Source organism: Arachis stenosperma, chromosome 5 (genome assembly GCF_014773155.1).
Source record: "Arachis stenosperma cultivar V10309 chromosome 5, arast.V10309.gnm1.PFL2, whole genome shotgun sequence".
Taxonomy (NCBI): Eukaryota; Viridiplantae; Streptophyta; class Magnoliopsida; order Fabales; family Fabaceae; genus Arachis; species Arachis stenosperma.
In genome coordinates, this window is record NC_080381.1 from 36,473,473 (window position 1) to 36,486,219 (window position 12,747).

Genomic DNA, 12,747 nt, shown 5'->3' on the forward strand with positions numbered 1-12,747 from the left:
ACTCGAGGTACAGCAGAGCTCCACACCTTAATCTATGGTGTGTAGAAACTCCACCGTTGAAAATACATAAGAACAATGTCTAGGCATGAACGAATGGCCAGCCTCCCAAAGAGGGTTTAATCATAAAAACATGATCAAAAGCTCTAAAGTGATCTAAAGATTGATAATACAATAGCAAAAGGTCCTATTTGTAGAGAACTAGTAGCTTAAGTTTTACAAAGATGAGTAAATGACATAAAAATTCACTTCCGGGCCCACTTGGTGTGTGCTTGGGCTGAGCATTGAAGCTTTCATGTGTAGAGACTTTTCTTGGAGTTAAACGCCAGCTTTTGTGCCAGTTTGGGCGTTTAACTCCCATTCTTGTGCCAGTTCCGGCGTTAAACGCCTGAATTCTTGAGCTGACTTAGAACGCCTGTTTGGGCCATCAAATCTCGGGCAAAGTATGGACTATTATACATTGATGGGAAGCTCAGGATGTATACTTTCCAACGCAATTAAGAGCGCGCCAATTGGGCTTCTGTAACTCCAGAAAATCCACTTCGAGTGCAGGGAGGTCAGAATCCAACAGCAACTGCAGTTCTTTTCAGCCTCTGAATAAGATTTTTGCTCAAGTCCCTCAATTTCAGCCAGAAAATACCTGAAATCACAAAAAAACACACAAACTCATAGTAAAGTCCAGAAAAGTAAATTTTAACTAAAAACTAATAAAAATATAATAAAAACTAACTAAAACAAACTAAAAACATACTAAAAACAATGCCAAAAAGCGTATAAATTATCCGCTCATCACAACACCAAACTTAAATTGTTGCTTGTCCCCAAGCAACTGAAAATCAAATAAGATAAAAAGAAGAGAATATGCAATGAATTCCAAAAATATCTATGAAGAACAGTATTAATTAGATGAGCGGGGCTTTTAGCTTTTTGCCTCTGAACAGTTTTGGCATCTCACTCTATCCTTTGAAATTCAGAATGATTGACTTCTATAGGAACTCAGAATCCAGATAGTGTTATTGATTCTCCTAGTTAAGTATGATGATTCTTGAACACAGCTACTTTATGAGTCTTGGCCGTGGCGCAAAGCACTATGTCTTCCAGTATTACCACCAGATACATACATGCCACAGACACATAACTGGGTGAACCTTTTCAGATTGTGACTCAGCTTTGCTAGAGTCCCCAATTAGAGGTGTCCAGGGTTCTTAAGCACACTCTTTTTGCCTTGGATCATGACTTTATTTTTTTCTTTTTATTTTTCCCTTTTTTTTTCTTTTTTTTGTATTCACTGCTTTTTCTTGCTTCAAGAATCATTTTTATGATTTTTCAGATCGTCAATAACATGTCTCCTTTTTTCATCATTCGTTCAAGAGCCAACATTCATGAACAACAAATTCAAAAGACATATGCACTGTTCAAGCATACATTCAGAAGTCAAAGTATTGCCACCACATCAAAATAATTAATCTGTTATAAAATTCAGAATTCATGCAATTCTTCTCTTTTTCAATTAAGAACATTTTTCATTTAAGAAAGGTGATGGATTCATAGGACATTCATAACTTTAAGGCATAGACACTAAGACACTAATGATCATGTAATAAGACACAAACATAGATAAACATAAGCATAAAAATTCGAAAAACAGAAAAATAAAGAACAAGGAGATTAAAGAACGGGTCCACCTTAGTGATGGTGGCTTGTTCTTCCTTTTGAAGATCTTATGGAGTGCTTGAGCTCCTCAATGTCTCTTCCTTGCCTTTGTTGCTCCTCTCTCATGATTCTTTGATCTTCTCTAATTTCATGGAGGGGGATGGAATGTTCTTGGTGCTCCACCCTTAGTTGTCCCATGTTGGAACTCAATTCTCCTAGGGAGGTGTTGATTTGATCCCAATAGTTTTGTAGAGGAAAGTGCATCCCTTGAGGCATCTCAGGGATTTCATGATGAGTGGGATCTCTTGTTTGTTCCATCCTTTTCTTAGTGATGGGCTTGTCCTCATCAATGAGGATGTCTCCCTCTATGTTAACTCCAACTGAATTACAGAGGTGACAAATGAGATGAGGGAAGGCTAACCTTGCCAAGGTAGAGGACTTGTCTACCACCTTATAAAGTTCTTGGGATATAACCTCATGAACTTCTACTTCCTCTCCAATCATGATGCTATGAATCATGATAGCCCGGTCTATAGTGACTTCGGACCGGTTGCTGGTGGGAATGATTGAGCATTGGATAAACTCCAACCATCCCTTAGCCACGGGCTTGAGGTCATGCCTTCTCAGTTGAACCGGCTTCCCTCTTGAATCTCTCTTCCATTGAGCGCCCTCTTCACAAATGTCTATGAGGACTTGGTCCAACCTTTGATCAAAGTTGACCCTTCTAGTGTAAGGGTGTTCATCTCCTTGCATCATGAGCAAGTTGAATGCCAACCTTACATTTTCCGAACTAAAATCTAAGCATTTCCCCCGAACCATTGTAAGCCAATTCTTTGGGTCTAGGTTCACACTTTGATCATGGTTCTTGGTTATCCATGCATTGGCATAGAACTCTTGAACCATTAAGATTCCGACTTGTTGAATGGGGTTGGTAAGAACTTCCCAACCTCTTCTTCGGATCTCATGTCGGATCTCTGGATATTCACTCTTTTTGAGTTTGAAAGGGACCTCGGGGATCACCTTCTTCATGGCCACAACTTCATAGAAGTGGTCTTGATGCACCCTTGAGATGAATCTCTCCATCTCCCATGACTCGGAGGTGGAAGCTTTTACCTTCCCTTTCCTTTTTCTAGAGGTTTTTCCGGCCTTAGATGCCATAAATGGATATGAAAAAATAAAAAGCAATGCTTTTACCACACCAAACTTAGAAGTTTTGCTTGTCCTCGAGCAAAATAAGAAAGAAGAGAGTAGAAGAAGAAGAAATAAAGAAGATGGAGGTGGCTTTATTTTTTGGCCAAGGGAGAGAAGTAGTGTGTAGGTTGTGTGAAAATGAAGGAGTGAAGATGGGTTTATATACGGGTGGAGAGAGGGGTAAGGTTCGGCCATTATGGGTGGGTTTGGGAGGGAAAGTGGTTTGAATTTGAATGGTGAGGTAGGTGGGGTTTTATGAAGGATGGATGTGAGTGGTGAAGAGAATGGTAGGATTTGATAGGTGAGGGGTTTTTGGGGAAGAGGTGTTGAGGTGATTGGTGAATGGGTGAAGAAGAGAGAGAGTGGTGGGGTAGGTGGGGATCCTGTGGGGTCTACAGATCCTGAGGTGTCAAGGATAATTCATCCCTGCACCAAGTGGCGAGCAAAAATGCTCCTTCTGCCAATCCTGGCGTTAAACGCTGGGCTGGTGCCCATTTCTGGCGTTAAACGCCCAGAATGGTGCCAGACTGGGCGTTAAACGCCCATTTGCTGCCCTTACTGGCGTTTAAACGCCAGCAAGCTTTTCCTCCATAGTGTGCTATTTTTCTTTCTGTTTTTCATTCTGTTTTTGCTTTTTCAATTGTTTTTGTGACTTCACATGATCATCAACCTATAAAAAACATAAAATAACAAAGGAAAATAGATAATTATAACATTGGGTTGCCTCCCAACAAGTGCTTCCTTAATGTCAGTAGCTTGACAGTGGGCTCTCATGGAGCCTCACAGATGTTCAGAGTAATATTGGAACCTCCCAACACCAAACTTAGAGTTTGAATGTGGGGGTTCAACACCAAACTTAGAATTTGGTTGTGGCCTCCCAACACCAAACTTAGAGTTGGGGGCTCTATTTGACTCTGTTTTGAGAGAAGCTCTTCATGCTTCCTCTCAATGGTTACAGAGGGGTATCCTTGAGCCTTAAACACAAAGGATTCTTCATTCACTTGAATGATCAATTCTCCTCTGTCAACATCAATCACAGCCTTTGCTGTGGCTAGGAAGGGTCTGCCAAGGATGATGGATTCATCCATGCACTTCCCAGTCTCTAGGACTATGAAATCAGCAGGGATCTAATGGTCTTCAACCTTTACTAGAACATCCCCTACAAGTCCATAAGCTTGTTTTCTTGAATTGTCTGCCATCTCTAGTGAAATTCTTGCAGCTTGCACCTCAAAGATCCCTAGCTTCTCCATTACAGAGAGAGGCATGAGGTTTATGCTTGACCCTAGGTCACACAGAGCCTTCTCAAAGGTCATGGTGCCTATGGTACAAGGTATTGAGAACTTTTCAGGGTCCTGTCTCTTTTGAGGTAATCTCTGCATAGTCAAGTCATCCAGTTCTTTGGTGAGCAAAGAGGGGGTTCATCCTCCCAAGTTTCATTACCAAATAACTTGTCATTTAGCTTCATGATTGCTCCAAGGTACTTAGCAACTTGCTCTTTAGTGACATCTTCATCCTCTTCAGAGGAAGAATACTCATCAGAGCTCATGAATGGCAGAAGTAAATCTAATGAAATCTCTATGGTCTCAGTGTGAGCCTCAGATTCCCATGGTTTCTCATTAGGGAACTCATTGGAGGCCAGTGGTCGTCCATTGAGGTCTTCCTCAGTGGCGATCACTGCCTCTTCCTCCTCTCCAATTTCGGCCATGTTGATGGCCTTACAATATCCTTTTGGATTCTCTTCTCTATTGCTTGGAAGAGTACTAGGAGGGAATTCAGTAACTTTCTTACTCAGCTGACCCACTTGTGCCTCCAAGTTTCTAATGGAGGACCTTGTTTCAGTCATGAAACTTTGAGTGGTTTTGATTAGATCAGAGACCATGGTTGCTAAGTCAGAGTGGCTCTGCTTAGAATTCTTTGTCTATTGCTGAGAAGATGATGGAAAAGGCTTGCCATTGCTAAACCTGTTTCTTCCACCATTATTGTTGTTGAAACCTTGTTGAGGTCTCTGTTGATCCTTCCATGAGAGATTTGGATGATTTCTCCATGAAGGATTATAGGTGTTTCCATGGGATTCTCCCATGTAATTCACCTCTTCCATTGAAGGGTTCTCAGAATCATAAGCTTCTTCTTCAGATGAAGCATCCTTAGTACTGCCTGGTGTAGCTTGCATTCCAGACAGACTTTGAGAAATCATATTGACTTGCTGAGTCAATATTTTGTTCTGAGCCAATATGGCATTCAGAGTATCAATCTCAAGAACTCCTTTCTTCTGATTCGTCCCATTGTTCACAGGATTCCTTTCAGAAGTGTACATGAATTGGTTATTTGCAACCATTTCAATGAGTTCTTGAGCTTCTGCAAGCGTCTTCTTCAGATGAAGAGATCCTCCAGCAGAGCTGTCCAATGACATCTTGGACAGTTCAGACAGACCATCATAGAAGATACCTATGATGCTCCATTCAGAAAGCATGTCAGAAGGACACTTTCTGATCAATTGTTTGTATCTTTCCCAAGCTTCATAGAGGGATTCACCTTCCTTCTGTTTGAAGGTTTGGACTTCCACTCTAAGCTTACTCAATTTTTGAGGTGGAAAGAACTTTGCCAAGAAGGCATTGACTAGGTTTTCTCAAGAGTTCAGGCTTTCTTTAAGTTGTGAGTCCAACCATATCCTAGCTCTGTCTCTTACAGCAAAAGGGAATAGGATAAGTCTGTAGACCTCAGGGTCAACCCCATTGGTCTTGACAGTGTCACAGATTTGCAAGAATTCAGCTAAAAACTGATGAGGATCTTCCAATGAAAGTCCATGGAACTTGCAATTCTGTTGCATTAGAGAAAGTAATTGAGGCTTAAGCTCAAAGTTGTTTGCTCCAATGGCAGGGATAGAGATACTTCTCCCATAGAAGTCGGGAGTAGGTGCAGTAAAGTGCAGTAAAGTCACCCAGCACCTTCCTTGCATTGTTGGCATTATTGTTGTGTTCGGCTGCCATATCTTCTTCTTGTTTGAAGATTTCTGTTAGGTCTTCTACAGAGAGTAGTGCTTTAGCTTCTCTTAGCTTTCGCTTCAAGGTCCTTTCAGGTTCAGGGTCAGCCTCAACAAGAATGCTTTTGTCTTTGTTCCTGCTCATATGAAAGAGAAGAGAATAAGAAAATATGGAATCCTCTATGTCACAGTATAGAGATTCCTTAAGATGTCAGAGGAAAAGAAGAATAGAAGGAGGAGGTAGAAGAATTCAAACTTATTAAAAGAGATAGGGTTCGAATTGTGCATTGAGGAGGAGTGTTAGTCCATAAATAGAAGGATGTGAGAAGAGGGAAAGAATTTTTGAAATTAAAGTAAAAGATTTTAAAAGAATTTTTGAAAATTGATTGATGTTTTTCGAAAACTAAGAGTGGGAAAGAAATTAAGTGATTTTTGAAAAAGATTTTGAAATTAGAAATCAAAAAGATATGATTGAAAATTAATTTTGAAAAAGATGTGATTGAAAAGATATGATTGAAAAGATATGATGGAAAAACAATTTAAAAAGATTTGATTTTTTTTAAAATTAATGACTTGGCTAACAAGAAATTTAAAAGATATGATTCAGACATTAAACCTTTCTCAACAGAAAAGGCAACATACTTGAAATGTTGAATCAAATCATTAATTGTTAGCAAGTATTTTTGAAAAGTGGAAAGAAATTGATTTTGAAAAATATATGATTGAAAAGTTATGATTTGAAAAAGATTTGATTTTGAAAAATTATGAAAACTTGAAAAAAAATTTGAATTAAAAACAAAATCTTCCATCTTGTGCCATTCTGGCGTTAAACGCCCAGAATTGTATCCATTCTAGCGTTTAACGCCCAAAATGCTACCCTTTTGGGCGTTAAACGCCCAGCCAGGTACCCTGGCTGGCGTTTAAACGCCAGTTTTCCTTCCTCACTGGGCGTTTTGAACGCCCAGCTTTTTCTGTGTAATTCCTCTGCTGCATGTTCTGAATCTTTAATTCTCTGTATTATTGACTTGAAAAGACACAAATTAAATTTTTTTTTTGAATTTTTAATGATGAGGAATAATTAAAATGCAACTAAAATCAAATAAACAATGCATGCAAGACACCAAACTTAGAAGTTTGTATACTATTGACACTAACAAATTGAGAATGCATATGAGAAACAACAAAACACTCAGGACAAGAGAATTTAAAGATCAGAGCAAGAAAATCATGAAGAACAACTTGAAGATCAATGAAGAACATAATGCATGTAATTTTCGAAAAGTAGAAGACTAAAAACATGCAATGAACACCAAACTTAAAATGAGACACTAGACTTAACAAGAAACATAAAATATTTTTGGTTTTTATGATTTTGTAATTTTTTTTTATTTTTTTCAAAAATTATATGGAAAAGAAAATAAAGAGATTCAAAATTTTTAATAAGAATTCCAGGAATCATGCAATGTTAGTCTAGAGCTTTAGTCTAAAGAAATTAGACATGGCTAGCCAAGCTTCAGCAGGACATTACATTCAAGAGCTAAATTGATGAGAATCAATCAGCTTTGGTGATGATGAAAACATCACCTTGAAATTCTAGAATTCATTCTTAAAAATTCTGAAGAAAAATACCTAATCTAAAGAACAAGATGAACCGTCAGTTGTCCAAACTCAAACAATCCCCGGCAACGGCGCCAAAAACTTGGTGCGCAGAATTGTGATCATCAATGGCGCTATCAACATGGTACGCTCAATTGCAATCTCAACTCTTTATCACAACTTCGCACAACTAACCAGCAAGTGCACTGGGTCGTCCAAGTAATAAACCTTACGCGAGTAAGGGTCGATCCCACGGAGATTGTTGGTATGAAGCAAGCTATGGTCATCTTGTAAATCTCAGTCAGGCGGATTCAAATGGTTATGGAGGATTAATGAATAAAACATAAAATAAAGATAGAGATACTTATGCAATTCATTGGTGAGAATTTCAGATAAGCGTATGGAGATGCTTTGTCCCTTCCGTCTTTCTGCTTTTTTACTGTCTTCATCCAATCATTTTTACTCCTTTCCATGGCAAGCTGTATGTTGGGCATCACTGTTATCAATGGCTACAGTCCCGTCCTCTCAGTGAAAATGTTCAACGCGCTCTGTCACGGCACGGCTATTCAGCAGTCGGTTCTCGATCATGTCGGAATAGAATCCAGTGATTCTTTTGCGTCTGTCACTAACGCCCCACAATCGCGAGTTTGAAGCTCGTCATAGTCATTCAATCCTTGAATCCTACTCAGAATACCACAGACAAGGTTTAGACCTTCCGAATTCTCTTGAATGCCGCCATCAATTCTAGCTTATACCACGAAGATTCTGATTAGGGAATCTAAGAGATAAGCATTCAAGCCTTGTTTGCATGTAGAACAGAAGTGGTTGTCAGGCACTCGTTCATAAGTGAGAAGGATGATGAGCATCACATAATCATCACATTCATCATGTTCTTGGGTGCGAATGAATATCTTAGAACAAGAATAAGCTGAATTGAATAGAAGAACAATAGTAATTGCATTAATACTCGAGGTACAGCAGAGCTCCACACCTTAATCTATGGTGTGTAGAAACTCCACCGTTGAAAATACATAAGAACAAGGTCTAGGCATGGCCGAATGGCCAGCCTTCCAAAGAGGGTTCAATCATAAAAACATGATCAAAAGCTCTAAAGTGATCCAAAGATTGATAATATAATAGCAAAAGGTCCTATTTGTAGAGAACTAGTAGCCTAGGATTTATAGAAATGAGTAAATGACATAAAAATCCACTTCCGGGCCCACTTGGTTTGTGCTTGGGCTGAGCATTGAAGCTTTCATGTGTAGAGACTTTTCTTGGAGTTAAACGCCAGCTTTTGTGCCAGTTTGGGCGTTTAACTCCCATTCTTGTGCCAGTTCCGGCGTTAAACGCCAGAATTATTGAGCTAACTTGGAACGCCTGTTTGGGCCATCAAATCTCAGGCAAAGTATGGACTATTATAAATTGATGGAAAGCCCAAAATGTCTACTTTCCAACGCAATTGAGAGCACGCTAATTGGGGTTCTGTAGCTCCAGAAAATTTACTTCGAGTGCAGAGAGGTCAGAATCCAACAGCATCTGCAGTCCTTTTCAGCCTCTGAATCAGATTTTTGCTCAGGTCCCTCAATTTCAGCCAGAAAATACCTGAAATCACAGAAAAACACACAAACTCATAGTAAAGTCCAGAAAAGTGAATTTTAACTACAAACTAATAAAAATATAATAAAAACTAACTAAAACATACTAAAAATAATGCCAAAAAGCGTATAAATTATCTGCTCATCAGGTACCAAGCACACCACTTATTAATGCAATAAAAAAGTCTCTGTTTATATCTCTTGTGCCTTTATTGTATCCTTAATTTTGCTTGCTTAAGCACATGCATTACTCACATTTTATTCCGTAAGACACTCATGATCCATCATAGATCCCATCACCACTGTTTTAATTGTTGCTTGAGTATAAGAAATCATTCTAAATTTGGTGTGGGAAGGGGAAGAATAGAAGGAAAAGGATAACAACAATGAAGATGAACTACAAGGTGGTAAAGTTCCTTTTTCCTCTTACTTATTTCCAGCACTTTAAATTGCATGATTGTCTTCTATTTATGCATGTGTGATTACTCCTTGTGAATAAGCATAATTTGATATTTGATTTGTAACATGTTGTTATGATATCATGATTATCATCTTGAATTTTAATTGCACCCAATATCTCTAAGAATGCAACAAGGAAATCATTCTTTTGAAAGGAAAATGTTGAAGAATTTTATAAATCTTGGGGCAAGCAAAAGATTAAGAGGAGTGGAGGTTCTGATTGTATGATTGTGTATTGAGGTTGCATGTTTGTGAAAACTTGCATGGGAGCTCATAGACAGGAAATGAAGTTTAGAGAAGTATTGTGGAATTTCTCAAACATCTATTGATCCAAGAAGCAGTAACAAAAGAAAACAAAAGAAAAAGAAAAACAAAGAACAAGCCCAAGGCTCTGAGCATCAATTACTAGGAAGAGAAAGAAAGAAACAAGAACTCAAAGAGTTATTGTCCTAGTTAAATGCTTGTGGTGGATTTGTGTCAAAGAGAGAGGCTTGAGTAAGTATATCCTAAGGAGTGCTTCAACACCTAATACCTTAGACCAACTGGTTTGGGAGTATTGATTGAAAGCTTATCTTAAAAAGCCGCTTTGAGACATGATACCTAGAGTCGAGGCCAAGATACAAAAAGAAAAGAAAAATGTTAGAAAATAAGTGCTGATTCAAAGGTGACAATCTATAAAGAGGATTCCATAATATCATTTGAATGAAAGTCCTAAGATCTAAGACTTCCAAAATGTAAGGACTAATGAGCACTGCAATCCTTGCATAAGCATACAAATTAGAGTTCACCCCACTGTCACTTATTCACTTCACCTACTAAGGCATCATAAGCAATTCTTCAATACATTCCAATTAAGAGAATTCTTTGTGCATAGTTCTTTTCTTGCTTGGGGACAAGTGGTGCACAAAATTATGATCATCAATGGCGCCATCAACATGGTACGCTCAATTGCAATCTCAACTCTTTATCACAACTTCGCACAACTAACCAGCAAGTGCACTGGGTCGTCCAAGTAATAAACCTTACGCGAGTAAGGGTCGATCCCACAGAGATTGTTGGTATGAAGCAAGCTATGGTCATCTTGTAAATCTCAGTCAGGCAGATTCAAATGGTTATGGATGATTTATGAATAAAGCATAAAATAAAGATAGAGATACTTATGTAATTCATTGGTGAGAATTTCAGATAAGCGTATGGAGATGCTCTATCCCTTCCGTCTCTCTGCTTTCCTACTGTCTTCATCCAATCCTTCTTACTCCTTTCCATGGCAAGCTGTATGTTGGGCATCACCGTTGTCAGTGGCTACAGTCCCGTCCTCTCAGTGAAAATGTTCAACGCGCTCTGTCACAGCACGACTAATCATCTGTCGGTTCTCAATCAGGTTGGAATAGAATCCAGTGATTCTTTTGCGTCTGTCACTAACGCCCAGCCTTCAGGAGTTTGAAGCTCGTCACAGTCATTCAATCCTTGAATTCTACTCAGAATACCACAGACAAGGTTTAGACCTTCCGGATTCTCTTGAATGCCGCCATCAATTCTAGCTTATACCACGAAGATTCCGCTTAAGGGATCCAAGAGATATCCACTCAATCTAAGGTAGAACGGAGGTGGTTTGTGATGACTGGTCATCATATACCCATTTTTCAAGCTAATTTCACTTGTTTTATTAGTATTTATGCACTTTCTTGCATCCTAAGTAAGTGATTTGGAGTGAAAATTCATAACTTCTTTAAATCAAACAACCACCATGAAATTAATGTTAACTCATAAGATTTAAGCTGAATTTAATTGATTTTTAATTGATTTATAAGCCTTATGAATTTAGTGATACTTTGAGTGGTTGTTTTGGTTTATTGTAGGTGAAGAAAAGAAGAAAAGAGGAAGCGTGGCTTAAGAAAGCGTGGCCCAAGGAGAAAAAGGCGTGGCGCATAAAGGAGGAGTGCAAGCATTGCCCTCCATAAGGGCACACTGCCCTCTAGGAGGGCAACATAAGGAAACAAGGCTTGAGAGGCAACATTGCCCTGCCCACAACAAGGGCAGAGCACAAATTGGTGCCACGAATCAAGAAGATCAAAAACACTGCCCTGCCCTCCTCAAGGGCAATATCGGGCCTTCATGGAAAATAAATCAAAGGAAAAAGCCTACCAATGCTTGCCACAAGAATCGAACACGGCACCATGAAGAAGCAAGGAATTAAGCCTCACTTTGGTACCAAGAGAACCAAGGAAAATAGGTAGCGTGCGCGTCACCCAAGTCTCGAACACGGAGCTTCAGCCTTGGCACATTGCCCTGCCCTCCGCAAGGGCAGGGCAGTGGTGCACGAAATTGCAATCACACTTTTGCAATCCCGCACAACTAACCAGCAAGTGCACTGGGTCGTCCAAGTAATACCTTGCGTGAGCAAGGGTCGATCCCACGGAGATTGTCGGCTTGAAGCAAGCTATGGTTATCTTGTAAATCTTAGTCAGGATATTAGAAATTATCAGGGTTGATTGTAAAAAGCAAAAGAACATGAAATGGTTACTTGTTTTGCAGTAATGGAGAATAGGTTGAGGTTTTGGAGATGCTCCATCTTCTGAATCTCTGCTTTCCTACTGTCTTTCTTCATCAAACACGCGAAGCTCCTTCCATGGCAAGCTGTATGTAGGGTTTCACCGTTGTCAGTGGCTACCTCCCATCCTCTCAGTGAAAACGTTCCTATGCTCTGTCACAGCATGGCTAATCATCTGTCGGTTCTCGGTCAGGCCGGAATAGAATCCATTGATTCTTTTGCGTCTGTCACTAACGCCCCGCCTGCTAGGAGTTTGAAGCACGTCACAGTCATTCAATCATTGAATCCTACTCAGAATACCACAGACAAGGTTTAGACCTTCCGGATTCTCTTGAATGCCGCCATCAGTTCTAGCTTATACCACGAAGATTCTGGTTAAGGAATCCAAGAGATATCTACTCAATCTAAGGTAGAACGGAGGTGGTTGTCAGGCACACGTTCATAGTTGAGAATACGATGAGTGTCACAGATCATCACATTCATCCGGGTTAAGAACAAGTGATATCTTAGAATAGAAGCAAGCATGATTGAATAAGAAACAGTAGTAATTGCATTAATCCATCAAGACACAGCAGAGCTCCTCACCCCCAACCATGGGGTTTAGAGACTCATACTGTGGAAAGTACACAAAGAAACGTGTAAAGTATCATGAGGTACTGATACAATGTCAAAAGATCCTATTAATAGTAAACTAGTAACCTAAGGTTTACAGAAATGAGTAAATG

At 39.4% G+C, this 12,747-nt stretch overlaps 1 non-coding gene across 1 annotated transcript; it reads left to right on the plus strand.

Annotated features, from left to right (window-relative positions):
- The first annotated feature begins 5,305 nt into the window (after positions 1-5,305).
- Positions 5,306-5,413, plus strand: LOC130983437 (small nucleolar RNA R71). The gene has a single exon (XR_009087428.1). It is a non-coding gene; the product is annotated as a small nucleolar RNA R71 (small nucleolar RNA).
- The last annotated feature ends 7,334 nt before the right edge of the window (positions 5,414-12,747 follow it).